The sequence below is a fragment of the Corvus cornix genome, chromosome 5 (assembly GCF_000738735.6).
Source record: "Corvus cornix cornix isolate S_Up_H32 chromosome 5, ASM73873v5, whole genome shotgun sequence".
NCBI classification, from domain to species: Eukaryota; Metazoa; Chordata; class Aves; order Passeriformes; family Corvidae; genus Corvus; species Corvus cornix.
The window spans coordinates 38,143,453-38,157,967 of NC_046335.1; the positions used below are offsets into that span (position 1 = coordinate 38,143,453).

The window sequence follows — 14,515 nt, forward strand, 5'->3', positions numbered from 1 at the left end:
CCTGGTTCCTGATTTACAGTTTTGGTGCCATGCTTCTGTCCCTATCTATACATTCTGCCCCCTTCTCTAAGAGGCAGCACATTCTCTAAAAAAACCCGAAATTTGAGAATCAAAGCAGGAAGTTCAAGCTATTGGTATATTAATTCCTATTGCTTCATTATGTATAAATGCATATCTCAATTTACTGGTAATAACTACATTACACTAGACATTTTGAATCATGCATAATTAGAATACTAGCGCTAAGATTTGGTTTGTGGGCCTGTGCCGCGTTCCTTCAGTTTCTCCATGCAGTTCTTCATGCCTAAAGCATTACAAACTACCTGCCTTTTATTTGACCTGCAAACACGCTCATTTGGAGGGGAAGTGGAGAGAAGCAGACAGGATTTACATAGGACACACTGAACAGAAAGTAACCTTCTACCTTTAACTTTAGATGGGGTAAAGTCTTGGCAATCTGTCTATATTATAACCCAGTACATAGGCTCAGAGACAGAAACACGCTCTGCTGACATGAACACTGACACTCTCTAAAACGCAGGAGGAAGTGCAGAGACTGAAAGGGAACAGACCTCAGAATCCATGGTTAGTGTTCTGCACTGTTGAACAAGACACGCTGGTCCAACTGTTGGCTTTTGTGTACCAGTCAAGTGCTACAGGGGGAAAATGCTGGATTGTCCCATGAAAGAAATCCAGTGGAATCTAACTTGAACTGCCATTCTGCAGCTCTGTTACCTGACCTGCAAGCAGTATTATTAGTTTTGGAGGAAGACCAGCCAGTTTCCTAAGGATGCAAGAAGCAGTAATTTCTATGATTCGTTATACATCAAAAATTGTTCTATCTTCAGTAATTTTTCCTTTTCTGCCCAAAAAAAACCAGACTGCCAGCTCTTGACAATGTAATCCTCATGTAAAGTGTCAGTGTCCTCAAGCTGAGTATAATTTTTTCTCACTCACTATGAAGAAGTCTTTGCAAGATTTTCTGTTTTCTCCTAAATTTGACAATTACCCTCAGTTTCAGAAGGCACAATTCCCAACACAAGTACTGGCTAGACCTTCAGCAGCAGCACTACTGGATATACAAACAGCATGTATTTGTATCATCTGGGTTTAGTACTGCTAAAGAAGGAATGTCCACACTGGTCATTACACCTTGACATCCCACAGCAAGTGTGGTAGCACCTAACACTTCCACTTAGGTTTAGAAGCTGTTAAATCAAGAAGGTTGAAGCAGAAGTCATGCCATAGTACAAGAGCTGAAAGGCAAAGGGATTCCTTTTGTTGCTGTGAATAGTAATTTCTAGTCTAGTAGCCCACAGAATTCAGATCATTACCAAAAGCCTGAACTGGGAAGTATATGCAGATAGCTTGCCTGGCTACATCAGGCTTTATTTCCTCCCCTCTTTTCTGAATGGATATATCCTTGAAGAATTCCGTTCAGCCACAAAGTTCATACTTCTGAAGCATGAACATGACTTTGTTTTCATTATAATTTCATTATTATGTAAATGTACTTGCTGACCACAGACCAGGGTAAATTCATAATTTCTCTAATGTAATCAGAGAGCAATCAAATTAAGGTCCCCTATGGCCAGCTTCCAATTTTATCAGAAATTCAATAGTTGGAATTTAAGCTGATTACAGCCTTTCAGATCAATTAGCTTTTCATATGCATATTACATATTAGCCAACACTTAATTTAGACATTCTCACACTTATCCTGTTACTTTATACTGTAGAAATGCTCACAGCTCTCACAGCTCCATTATCAATTTATGAAGATCCAAAGTGCTTCACCCCCATGCTTTAAAAACACAAGAAGCTTCCAGTAAGCTCTAAGTCACAGTCTAAATTGCTTCAGCTTTCTGGAAGAAATCCAGCCAGATTGATCTAAACCTGTGATCACATAATTCTGCTCAGAATACATTACTATCTGTTGGGGCATACTGTGTCTATATAGACTAGGTATCTACACTGGAAAGTGTCAACTAGGAACAGTTTAGAACTCCTGTGGCTCTTTTATGCAACCCTTTGATAGCAAATAATTTGTTGGGTGCAGATCTACAGTACTTCTGCAAAATTTCAGGCATCAACTGAAATCAATTATGGTCTGAAACAGTGTTTAGCAAAGTTGAGATTATTTTCTGCTGTAACATCATTAGAATTCTACAGTTGTGCTTGGCATCTACAGATGTTTTGAGTGTCAAGTGCTCTCAAATTTTTTTATTTATTTTTATTTATTTAAAGACTATCTCAGATTGGTCTTTATAAACAAAGAAAAAAGAAAGTACTTCCCACAACAAAAGCTTCTAACTTTAGAATCAGGTTCTCTTCACAGCACGTTATTTGGAAAGGTTTAGTTTCTCAGAGAAACAGAGCAAGTGCTAGGCTACAGAAAAAGAAAAAAATTACAGGGAAACTTCAGCTATCCTTTCAAAAAGAACTGTCTGCCCTTCCCCCAGCACTCACTGACAGTGCTTCAAACACGTGGCAAAGCTAATTTTTCTTTTTTTAATATATATATCAAGTTCATTAACTTAGTATTCAAGTGCCAAATTCCCTCCAATGAGAGGAACATAAGAAGAATTCACCCTTCTTCTCGGGAAGACTCTTCACACAACTCCCTGCAGCACAGAGCGCCACAAACTTATTTGGTTATTACCCACTTACCCTACTGTACAGTCTTGCTAATGCAAGTTATTTACTATCACATGCAAAACAGTTATTGCTACTAAAGTTCTATTTTCTTATTAAATCATCTTATGGCTTTGTTTGCATCAGGGATTCTTCCCCCTACATACTGTGCTATTTTGCATTCCAGTTTCAGAGGTATTTTTCAATTGATTCTCCCAAGCACTAAACTACTTTATTCAATGGTACAGCTACGTCCATTTAGAATCGAACCTGACTGTTAGCACAGGTCCCCCAGAGCTCTGCTGTAAATGGCCCACCTGTCCAATTTTCTCAGAAATTTATTAGATGCAGAGGGTTGTTTGGTTGGTTTTGTTGGGGTTTTTTTTCCCTGTTACATACATTAACTCTGCCTGGATTACTGTCATTGCACGAAGTACATGCTTCTTGATTAATTACTTTGAAGATATATTGTACCAAAATTACAAAACCAAGCTACCCATTCCCTCCCTCCCCCCTAATGGCCATTTACAGGCAGGTCTCAGGAAAAAAAGATGCAGTATCCTCTCTAAGCTGAAAGAGAGAAATGGGTGAAGAGCAGCACTGGCACCAAATAAAAGACTTATTCCTAGGAAATCAGAGGATGCCACCACAGAGCAATGCACATCTCAAGAATCATACCAGTCTCCTATTTGACCAGTCCAAGCTGCCCATTGAGTGCTAAATCATTTTCACTTCCCCGGTCTAAACCTTCCTTCTGAAAAAAGCAGAGGGAGAGACAGAAATCATTAAAATTGAGCTTAGAGCTGGAAAGCAAAACTGGAAGTTACCTAAAATATAAGATATTTAATTCTCAATAATACAGGGGTGGGGAATCTCTGATCCATTGGCTAGAGACAGCCTGCTGCACGGATACAGTCTGCAACATCATTTTTCAACAGCCTTTGACCTTATCATATTCTCTCTTATTAAGATGTATGTAAATGCAGGATCCACCAAAGTTATTCTAAGTTTCGATAGGACTTCAGCCAAAAAAAGGTTCCCCATTCCTGCAATAATGGATAAAAGTCTTCTATGCATAATTAGCACATCACATTTTGCAACTATTAACTTATCACACAATGAGGGCAATGTTTTACTAGCTATAATAATCATATAGTTAGATCTGAAAAAAGAAAAGATTACTTGACAGACTTTGTAAATGACCTAAGGTAACAGAGATGTGTACAGAATGCACACAACTCCTTAGCATATTCATACTTTCTTGAGTACTATCGCAGGACAGGTTCAATAAAATTGAAAATGAAGAAAACACCAACAAAGATTAAAAAGAAAAGAATCCCACTGATAGAGATGAGAATTATGGATGCTTGCATACTCTAGCGTACTACTGCAGTTGGACAGACAGACAAATATCAAAAAGTCAACTATGATTCTATGAAGCTCATTAAGTGAATGAGTTCCATTTCTAAGGATAGCATTGCCATTGTCAAAGGGAGGATACTGCATGTTTAGACCATGTTTGTGACATTTCTATTGTATCCTTTCTAGTGTTAATTACATTATCATCACTGTTTACTAATAAATTTGTCACTCTGAAATTGTAAAAATACTACTAGGCTCATGCACTGATCCTAACATGGCACTACAGTTTGCTACAAAGCACTAATGCTTATGGAACTATACACATCTCAAAATGGAAGACATTGGTGATTTTGTTGTTTTCAAACAACTTGTAACATCATTTTGTCCACAAGTATTAAAATATATATATGTATATATATATATGATCTATTGCACATGCCCCTTTTTTTTGTAATCTTTCACATGGGAAGATTTCCAACCAACATAAAGAAAAAGCGGCGCAAGAAATAGTAAATGAGATGAAGCAGCATTTCCTAACACAGCAGTTCTTTAAAGGTGCTGGCCAGGAAGGTACAGCAATGGGGGTCTTCTGGGCATGCACTGTTGGAGTATTACTTCCAGGAAAGCCACAGATCCTTAACCTAATGAAATCCTGGTGTTCTAAAATTAAACTTGAAAACTAATGCTGCTATGCTGTCATGAATAGAAGTCAAGAAAAAAAATCAGTAATTCTACTTTTTTTCTTACAATGCGGGGTTACAGAATATTGAGGATTATTCCTACAGAGAAAAAAATTAAAGATCTTAGATAATCAGCTCTCTTGTCAGACAAATTCATAATTTTTGTACATGTCCACAGAAAACAAAAATACCTTCCTGTCTCTCATGTATTTTGTCATCAAGCTATGCAAGAAACAACTGCTATCTCTAACATCAGAAGTGTAAGTATGGGCAGAAGGAAGAAAAGAAAATTCCCAGATCTAAAATCAGACATTTCTTATACCACATACTTCCCAACCTCGTGTAATCCTATGACATTGACAGTATTTTCCATCACTTAGAGATGGATCCTGCTTCTACAGACATCTCCATTAAATCCTATTGGCTTCAACGTACAGAGGCCCTAAAAGGAAGTGTGCTTTTCTAGTTGCTTCCAATGCCAGAAAGTTCAGACCATATTCAGCAAAGAAATCCTAAGTTCTTAAAAGAAGTCAGGCCAAGCTGGTGGTGCCTCATCAATATCAATGTTGTCACACAAGCTCTTATCACACAGCTCATCACAATGTTACACACAATTTTAGAGCACCTCTCTGCTCATTACAGTTGGCATTACTTTTATACAGTGTCCTGCCCACCACTCTTAAGCTTACGTGACTGCTCTTTGCTTCATGGAAACAAAAAAAGGGTAAAGCTGTCATTGAATCTTATTGTTACAAAACAAGTCTAAACACAGACATTACTTTGAGGATTAGGATCAACATCAATACTTGGCCTCATTCCGCTATGGAACTTGGTCTCATAAAATGTCACCACATTTTAGATATTAGAATGCTGCCCTGGCAATCTATCACTAAGATTTAAGAAGGATTTCAGTTGTTTGCTTTTTCAGCCATTTTCAGGCTGTCTGGCTCTCTCCAGCAGTTTTCTAAAAGGAAAAACAGAACAAAACAAGAAATCTAGAACTCCTCCCCAACCATTTTAGTATCTCCCATATTTTAAGCTAGCAAATCACATTTTCTAAATCACAAGCTTGGAATAAGGTGCAGTAAGAAGAGTTTCAGATTTGAGGTGGAATACAATACATATCCCAGTTCTGGTAGTTTTTTGCCAAAAAATCTTATTTGTTATAGATAATCCCATAGCAGGGAGCACACAAACAATATATACTTCTATCCCAGAATGACAGAAAACATCCTATATAATCACGAATTATGTAGACAAAGAACCTTGTGTAAACATAAGAACAACCAGATTGTGCCTTAGTTTGGGAAGGAATAAGAAGAGCCAGAAAAAGGACTGTACTAAGTATTTCTGCTCTCAACTCACCCCTCTTACATAGCTAACGTTCCATTCTCTTGGGCCTATTTCTACCTAGATGATGGAAACACACAGGTCCTCTGAGTTCTCAGTCATGAAAGAATCAAAAAGCTGACTCCATCAGCAGTAGGAAAAGCTGAATTTGTGTGGAGGAAGCCAGGTGGATAAACTGCAACTTTACAGCTCTGGTCTCTTCCATCCCATCAGAAGTTAATTTCTACAATAAAGAAGTTCTGCCCATCATCTCTTCGACTGTAGAATGGTCTTGTTCCTTTTGATGCTAAGGATTCATAAAAAGCCAAAGGAAGGGAATGATTCAATGCAAACCTAGTCATTATCCTGCTATCCCAGAGGCCTTCAAAGCTTACTTTTTCTTTGCTAAAAATGAAATGGTGCAGAGTAATTTCTTCTTCAGGTGAAAGCTCTTCATGTCCTGCACTTACATAGGTTCACACATGCAAATACACATTTTGATCACAGACTGGGATACACAGTATAGACAAGGTGATTCTGCATTTGTTCTTGTGCATTAGCTGCTTTACGTGAGTTGACACCTATCTACAAAGTCAAGCCTGGGACCTGGACTAGAAAATATCTGTATGAGATGACCCTAGTTGTTTGGTAAGTTTCTTCCTCATGTCAGAGGAGAAAATGTTCTGGTTTTCCTGCTGCAACTTTTCATATATATCAGGTCAGTCTGACACAGCAATGCATGCAGACACTTTATCTGCTAGGAATTCCAATTTGACACAGCAAGTACTTAACCCTCCTAAAATTAAGAAGGAAATATCAGTGAAAAACACCAGCTTCCACTTGCATCTGATTACAAAGTATTTTTCATTTTAAAACAGAATGCAGAAAGCTGAATGAAGAGCTGGCACAGAAGACATTTTTCAGAAAACAAATGCTGATTTCTGTTACTCTGCTTTTGAGTTTTGATAAAACAGTGGCTCCTTCTATGGGGGAAGTCATCTGGTGAATCAAATGTTTGGTGAGACGATTCAAACAGGAAGTGGACAGATCTTTGTTCGTTCAGCTCCATGGAAGTGAAGGACGGATTTTGCTTGCTAGAAGGGAAACACTTTATAGCCTTTGAGCAAGTAAGAGGACCACCTTCTTGAATGTCAGGAGAGGATCTGGAATCCCAAATTAAAAAAACAGGAAAGGTAGTTTAGGAATTAGAATTAAATACATTGAACATTAAAATGCCCACCAGCTCACTACTTTAAAAGCCTGACTCTAATGGATAAAATTATCTGGTTTCACAAATTGCAGTAATCCCTTGGCCTGTAAGATTCTATATCTAACTTTAGATGTCCATAAGCTGGCTAAGGAAATACTTCAGAAATGCTGAACTGTACACTTACTCAGAAGCGATGCATCTAAAAATACACCACTGTTAATTAGCTGTGGGGTTTCAGCTGTGTCTCCAACACAGAGCATGACGACAACGAGGTAGCAGCGGAGTGCACACGGCAGAGAGGGCAGACCCTGCTCTAGCAGGTCACAGTTCAGAGAGACGTCGTAAACTATCACCTAACTAATTATCAAACTGCCAGTGCTGTAGAGGAAAAGAGCACTTATGACAGTTTTAAGATCACATACATTTGCTTCCTACTTTTACTCATTTCTCCCCACTTATCCACAGCCTGGCCTTCCATCAGTGACACTCGCCTGGTATTACCTAGTCAGAGCAGCTGTTAAGACATGGTATTTTTGCATTAAGTTGGAAGCTAGCATGGGTGCACTCCTGCATAGCTAGTGCCAGAAGTGTTTATTACCATTCTCCTGCGTTAAAATAAGAGATGCAACATAGACCAAAAAAGGAAAAACAAAAATTTAAAAAAAAAATTCTTTCTCATATACAAGAACATGAGAATAACTAACCTCTTCCTCTTTTTTCCCTGTCTATATTTATCTTATTTTAATTACCTTAACCATTCAGTTGATCAAGTTCAGTAATAGTCTTTCAGTGACAATTTTCAGCTCCTTTGTTAGAAGCAGTGAGTAGACCACGAAAATGGAAATATAGTACACGTCACTACTGATATCTCTTGAGTCACTCAAGTACTTCAGTTGATCATTGGGTTGACCATCCATGCTCAGACTGTTGGGAAAGTCTTATTCTCATGAAGGTGTGGAAAAACAGACCTGAAGAACTGCAATAAAACATGCCAAAGGTTTGTGACAGAGCTGAGAACACAATATAACCCTTTGTTGCACACCTTAACTACCAGAATATCTTTATTTCATTCACTGGGAAAAAATAAATCAAAACTACAGAAGTTTATTGTAGTCCTTAGAAATTTTGAATGTACTTTTTTCTATTTGATAATTTACATTTGGTTATTTTATCATTCTTCCAATCCTATCATTTAACAAGTAACACTTTTAAGAGAACAATTCCAAGTTAATACAACGACACAATTTGTCTTAGCAGAGCAAATGACACCATAGGATAGGGATTTCACAACTTTCAAAGCATTTATTCTTGTTAGAATATATAACAGTCAAAGCAATGTTTCTTTAAGGTGAAGCCTAAGCTGAAAGCTGACACTGGTAGAAACATTCCAGTTCTCTGAAAGCATGCTACAAAAAATTAAAATCTCAATGACAGATTTCTTTGGTCATGGAAAAGTGAACTAAATTAGCTGACAAACTTGATAAGTTTAGTACCTTATATTTAGTACATCAATAACCTTACAACTGTACTCACCATTATTTCTGATTATTCCACATCTTCTTCAGTGAGCTTAAAGAGAAAGAGATGAATAAACAAAATTAAATTTGCATCTAGAAAGCTACTCAGATCATACATAATTATCTGCACAAGACACAAAAGATCACCTGTACCTTCCATGAACTAGTTAAGAGTTTTTCAAATTATCAGATGCACCCCCTCCTTTAGTTTAAATCAAGCAAATTAGACCCAAGTGTGGAAGACGCAGGACACATAAATTTTCACTAAGAGCAGGCACACATTTCAGTTTCATGGGAACTGAGATGGACACATATTCAGTCTCCAGTAAGGCAAGAAACTCTTTCACATTAGTAACAAAGTACTGTAGCGAGGATGCCGAGCTGACAACCTAACTGGAAGAATAAGGGATTGCTATAAGCAGAACTATCTCATCACACAAAACTTAAATTATTCAAAATTCCCAGTATCCTCAGCAAAGTATTATTAGCTTCCACACTCCTGCACAACACAGCATTTCTACAAGCAACACGCACCTGGACCTTCAGAAAATCCCCAGTCATCAGACAATCCCTATTTCAGGGTAGTTACTCCATTCCCATGTTGTCAGTTCTGACCCTTCCTACTCAAATTTTCCCTCAAGAACCAGCCAAGCACTATGTGATTTTGAGAGATTCAGGAACCAACAGCAAATGCTTCACAAAAGAATTAACTTGAAAAGGAACGGTTACCAGGAGCTCTCCTAAACTGCCTTGTCAGAATAGAAACCACATAACAGAAACCAATCCAATCTTTGAAAAGCTGGGTCTTCTTTCATTTATTCTAAAACTATGAATTAACTAAACACTAAACTAAGTCTTATTAAAAGAAGAAAGCAGCTGGTGACATTTAAAGCAACTCAAGCAAAGGAATGGTTCATCCAACACTGAAATACAGTTAGCTTTAGCCTACTTTTTTTAATTTTAACAAGTTCACTGACTTTGAATGTCCCAGTTTTTAACTACTCTGCTTGATACACTTTCTAGCTGACTTTCATCAGCTAGATTACATGAGCACAGAGTTCACAGGAGTCCAACAAAACATGCAAACGCAACTGGATACACATCAACGTTATTGAAAATTAGCAGGCACTGACACTGATGGTGACACTATCAACTCTTCAGATAAATGCTAGTGGACATTACAAAGAAAAAAAATACTATTGCGCTTGTTTCATACCTTACTGAACATACAATCAATTGATGTGGAGCAAGAAATAACTGTGAAAGCTCAAAACTGCCTACATTCATAGACTCCTTCTTCGTTAAGAATTCAGAAAATATTATTTCTATTAAGTCTTGACCTATTGCCCATTCATTTTTTTGCTCCACCATAACTAAAGATTAGTTTTCATGAACTTTAAATCTCACATTCAGATAGGTGCCTGTATCCAAGAAGTTTGCTAACTTCAGGAATTCCAAAGCCAAAGAGATGAAGAAATATCTCACAAATAAATTTACTAGCAAATTTGCAATATTTTAAAATAATATTCTCATATATATTATATATAAATATTGCAATTCTTCTCATATATATTAACATATTCTATTACCAATCCACCAATGGGGCAAAAAAACCCCCAAAAAGTCAGTGTTCTGACATAATCTGCACACTGGAATTGGAGATTATACTAAAATAATAGTGTACAGCTATACAACCAACTTTCACTCCACCCCCCACGCTCTGTTTTAAGGTACAACAAAAACTCATATCCATCAGATCTGGCTTCCCAAAATACTATCTTTGCCTCTCACACAGACACAAATGCTCCAGGGATAAGCAGAATTAAAAGGACTCAAGAAGATGACTCCTCTTCTCTCGCCTAGAGCCTGAGAAGTATGAGGAAGTGAGGAACTAAAGATCTAGAAACAGATTTATACACAAAGACCAAAACACAAAAAGTTGAAAGTATAGTGGAGACCTATGGAGATAGGAAAAGCAAAATTAGCCCTACACATCACAAGTCCACTAAGGTTTTTCCTATGGCTTAAAAACTGCCAAATTTAACCTGGAAAGTGGACAATGACAAATGCTTAAATTATAAACAGAAAATACAATAGAAAGTAGGTTACAGTCTTAGCTGCCTTCATGCTCTTTTTGCTTTCTAGGCAACTTTGAAACTGCATCTAAATCCAAGCTACAAGGCAAGGGTGAGAACTTGTAAGGCAAAGTCTACGACTGGTGTGACTGGAGAAAGAATGGGAGTGCCTGAGTTGGAGGCACCAAACAGAACACTGAGCAGGAACTGGGCTCTAAGAGGCTTAGTTAGCAGCACCCAGGTTAGTAGTCACATCCCCCTGCCACTTCAGAAGACACCCAGATCTGGAGACAAAGAACACTGATAATCCACAGAGTCAGGACAATGTAGAGACACAGGCCAATGACACCTCCAAAAGGGTAAACAAAGGCACATCTGAAGCCTACAATGGCTGCCAGCCTAGGAAGAGGCCAGGAGACAGTAAGGACCTGTCAGCTGATGTCCCTTGTCAACACAGACTGCCAGTTTGCTGGATCCACAGCACCCTGCTATGGTGCTTGGCTGCTGTAGAGGCATCTCAGGCACCGCACACATTCTGCCTGAATTTTTTATTTCACTCTGTATTTTTAAATAAAACCTCTTTCCTCTTCTACCAGGTTTTCAATGCACATCTACTACATTGCTGGTACAATATTGTAACAGTACTTCCTACTGCAGCAGAGAAAACAGGGGAAACTGCTTAAAAATGAGCTTTCAATTCTGCCATACACACACCGTAGGAATGTGCTCTAGGAATACTGTTCAGGCAAAGAAACGACCCTTCTTCCACATTCTATTTTAGAAAAAGCCTTTTTTTTCCCCAATCCTCCGAAGACTGTGCAAGCCTTGCTTCTTGCACTCACATAACCTCTAGCATGTCAGGACTGGTTTCAAACACTGCTCCTTCTCTAATTTTTAAGAATGAATGTGGGAGGTGTTCAAGTGATACTCTAGACTCTTCACATACTCTGTCGGGATTTTTTAGCTTTGGCTGGCCCACAACTTTTGACACCCCTGAATAGAGGTGACCATCATGAGATGCATAGCCTGTTCATGCAAATTTCCACACTGCAGACTCACAGCACTGTGGGCAAGATTGTAAAGCAATGTATATTGATTTGACATATACCAGAGCAACAGGAAATTCTGATTTTATTTTTTAAAGATACTACTTCTCACAGCTCTTGTGCATTGAAAGCAATTAAGAATAAATATTAATCCAAATCAATTTCTTACAGCTAAAGTAGTGTACAACTTCACACAAAAGCAAGCTGATTGCTTATTATTCTTTTAATGATAATATAAAGCAGAATTACCTTCGTATGTAGTATGCCGAAGACAAATCCCCTGGCATATTTTAAAAATTCACACAAAGACATGTGTAAGTAGGAATATTCATCAGTAGCAGCATACTGTGCCTTAACATTACGTTGCTCCTAAGCTGCTATTACTGTTACTACATGAGTAATGTAGCACATAAAAATCGGTAAAATGTTCCTTAGGAAATTTTTCTCCTAAGTAGCTCCTGCTTGCAGAACTAATCCTGACAGTACTCGTATATAATATAATATATATAAATATATAATATAATGCTTGCATTTATTTTCAGTTATTTCACCAGTTACAAACAGCTACTTCATTATTAGGTCATGTGTGCTAACACAACATATCTTCATAAAATCTAAAGCTGTACTTTTCATTTAACCACTTCAACTTTTTTCTTTTACCTGACATGCAGATTGAAAATGCAGTCACAATTCTATCATGAACTCGAGATTTTAAGAACAAATATAGAACACAAGGAATCTCATGCTAGTGGCACTAATTCTTTTGTTTTCACTAAGAAGTGTTGATTCCGACCCCCGTTTTTTTTTTCCGAATTTAAACTAAGTACTATTCCCTAGTACAAAATACCACGGACAATTTTGAAGAATTCAGGGCATACCTGGCCTGCATGGTACTAACCTGGAAAGAAGAGATAGTGGGTTTAGCAGTAGTTTCAGCTGTTTCATGGTGTGTTAAATTCTTTTTACCTTATTATCAACGATCACATGAATTTATACGGCTAAACCAAATTCCACTATAGTCTCTCCACTTTCCATAGGACTTGTTTTGCAGGGTAGATTATTTGTATGTTCTGGCTTTGTCAAACAACTCGGAAGCCATTCCCTTTGTGCACTCCTGTGTCAGCACTACAGACATCATAAAAGGATATAACCATTCAGATTTAACAGAATTCATCCAGCCCACAGATTGCATGAATAATAACGATAACAGCAGCATAGCTATATTCAGCGTTATGCTTGTAGCCAGAGATGCAAAACCTCATTTCAGATTATACATTTCGGTTTCCCTTGCCCACGTCGCTGCCAGCCGCAGCTGTTCCCAGTCGGCTGCGGGGTATCGCTGTGCAGGGAACATGCTCTCCCGCTCGGCCATCTGCTGCAGCCCGGCGCTGGAGCTGCAGGACGCCCTCGTCCCCAGCTCCGAAGTTACTGGGACTTTTCAGGGCGCCGGGTGGGTCGGACCGGCCCGGTTCCGGCTCCGGTCCGTCCCCACACGGACACCGTCCCGCTCCTCGTTCAGGGCCGCCGCGGCGAGGGCGGCCAGCCGCTCCCGCCGCTCCGGCGCGGCGCCGCGGGAACGAGCTCGGGCCCAGCCCAGCCACGGGACGGGACGGGAAGGCGGGTGCGCGGGAGCCCCGTCCCAGCCCAATCAGGGATCCGGCACCAGGCTCCGGGCTGGACGCAGCCGCTGCTACCGCCGCACTCACCTGAGCGCGGCCGAGGCCGCGGGGCCGCGGCCGGCCCGGCCCCTCCGCCTCCTCCACCCCTCACTCCGCCATCTTCCCCTCCTTCCCCCGGCCTCCCGGCGGGGGCTCGCTGCGCCCGGGCCCGCCCACCCGGTCGCGAGCCTATTGGGTGCCGTGCCGCTGCATCAGCCGTCCGGCTCTGGCGGCGATTGGCCAGCGGCGCCGCCCATCACGGAGGCTGCCCTCCCGCCTCCAAGGCGGCCCTCTCTGATTCGCCCGGGGAGGGCACAGGAAAGGGATTGGCTCGAGCGGCGGGAGCGGGACCGGCCCGGGGCGAGCCCTCCGGTGACCGCCCCGCGGATTTAAAGGGGCCGCTCCAGAAGGGCGGCAAGAGGGGTGGTCTGGAATACCCGCCCCGCACCACCCGCTCTGGAAGGGAAGGGGTGGGGGGACATGGGGTCCCGGTCCAGCGGCCCTGCTGAGCTCACCGAGCAGCGTGGTTGCCCCGGAAGGCGGCCTTCAGTCATTCTGCCTTCAGTCATTCTGCCGGGTTTGTGTCATCCGCAAAAATAATTTATTTTAAAATTTTTTTTAGCAGCAGTAATTTTGCACTTAAAGCTGACGGGTGGATGTACTGAAGAGTGTGAAGAGGAGTACGTACCCATTCAGAAAACTCTAGAGAAACACCCCCGTCTCACCGTGATTCATCACAGATTACTACAAGCCATTTCGCTCGAAATCTTAACACGTGTGTTAAACATTTAACACACGCTTTTCTACCGCGTCACATTTTAGAGCAGACAGAAATGAAACACTTCTGCCAACTTAAATATTATACCCATATCCTATTTACAACCAAAGCTGTAGTTTCAAAGAACCAAAAGCAGACTTTTATGTTCCATTGTAAAGTTACAGAAGCTAACATAATTTTTAATCCTGCTCCTCATGAGTAAAATCCTGTATTTGGATTCTTTTCT

At 40.1% G+C, this 14,515-nt stretch overlaps 1 long non-coding RNA gene across 2 annotated transcripts; it reads right to left on the reverse strand.

Moving 5' to 3' along the window:
• Positions 1-19: 19 nt before the first annotated feature.
• On the reverse strand, positions 20-13,648 carry LOC120409997. Of its 2 annotated transcripts, XR_005601895.1 has the most exons (5): positions 13,560-13,648; positions 12,752-12,978; positions 8,749-8,784; positions 7,965-8,191; positions 20-7,168 (listed from the first exon to the last, which is right to left on the reverse strand). It is a non-coding gene; the product is annotated as an uncharacterized LOC120409997 (long non-coding RNA). The 2 variants fall into 2 exon arrangements; XR_005601894.1 differs by lacking the exon at positions 12,752-12,978 and having other exon boundaries at positions 13,560-13,647.
• Between the last annotated feature and the right edge of the window lie 867 nt (positions 13,649-14,515).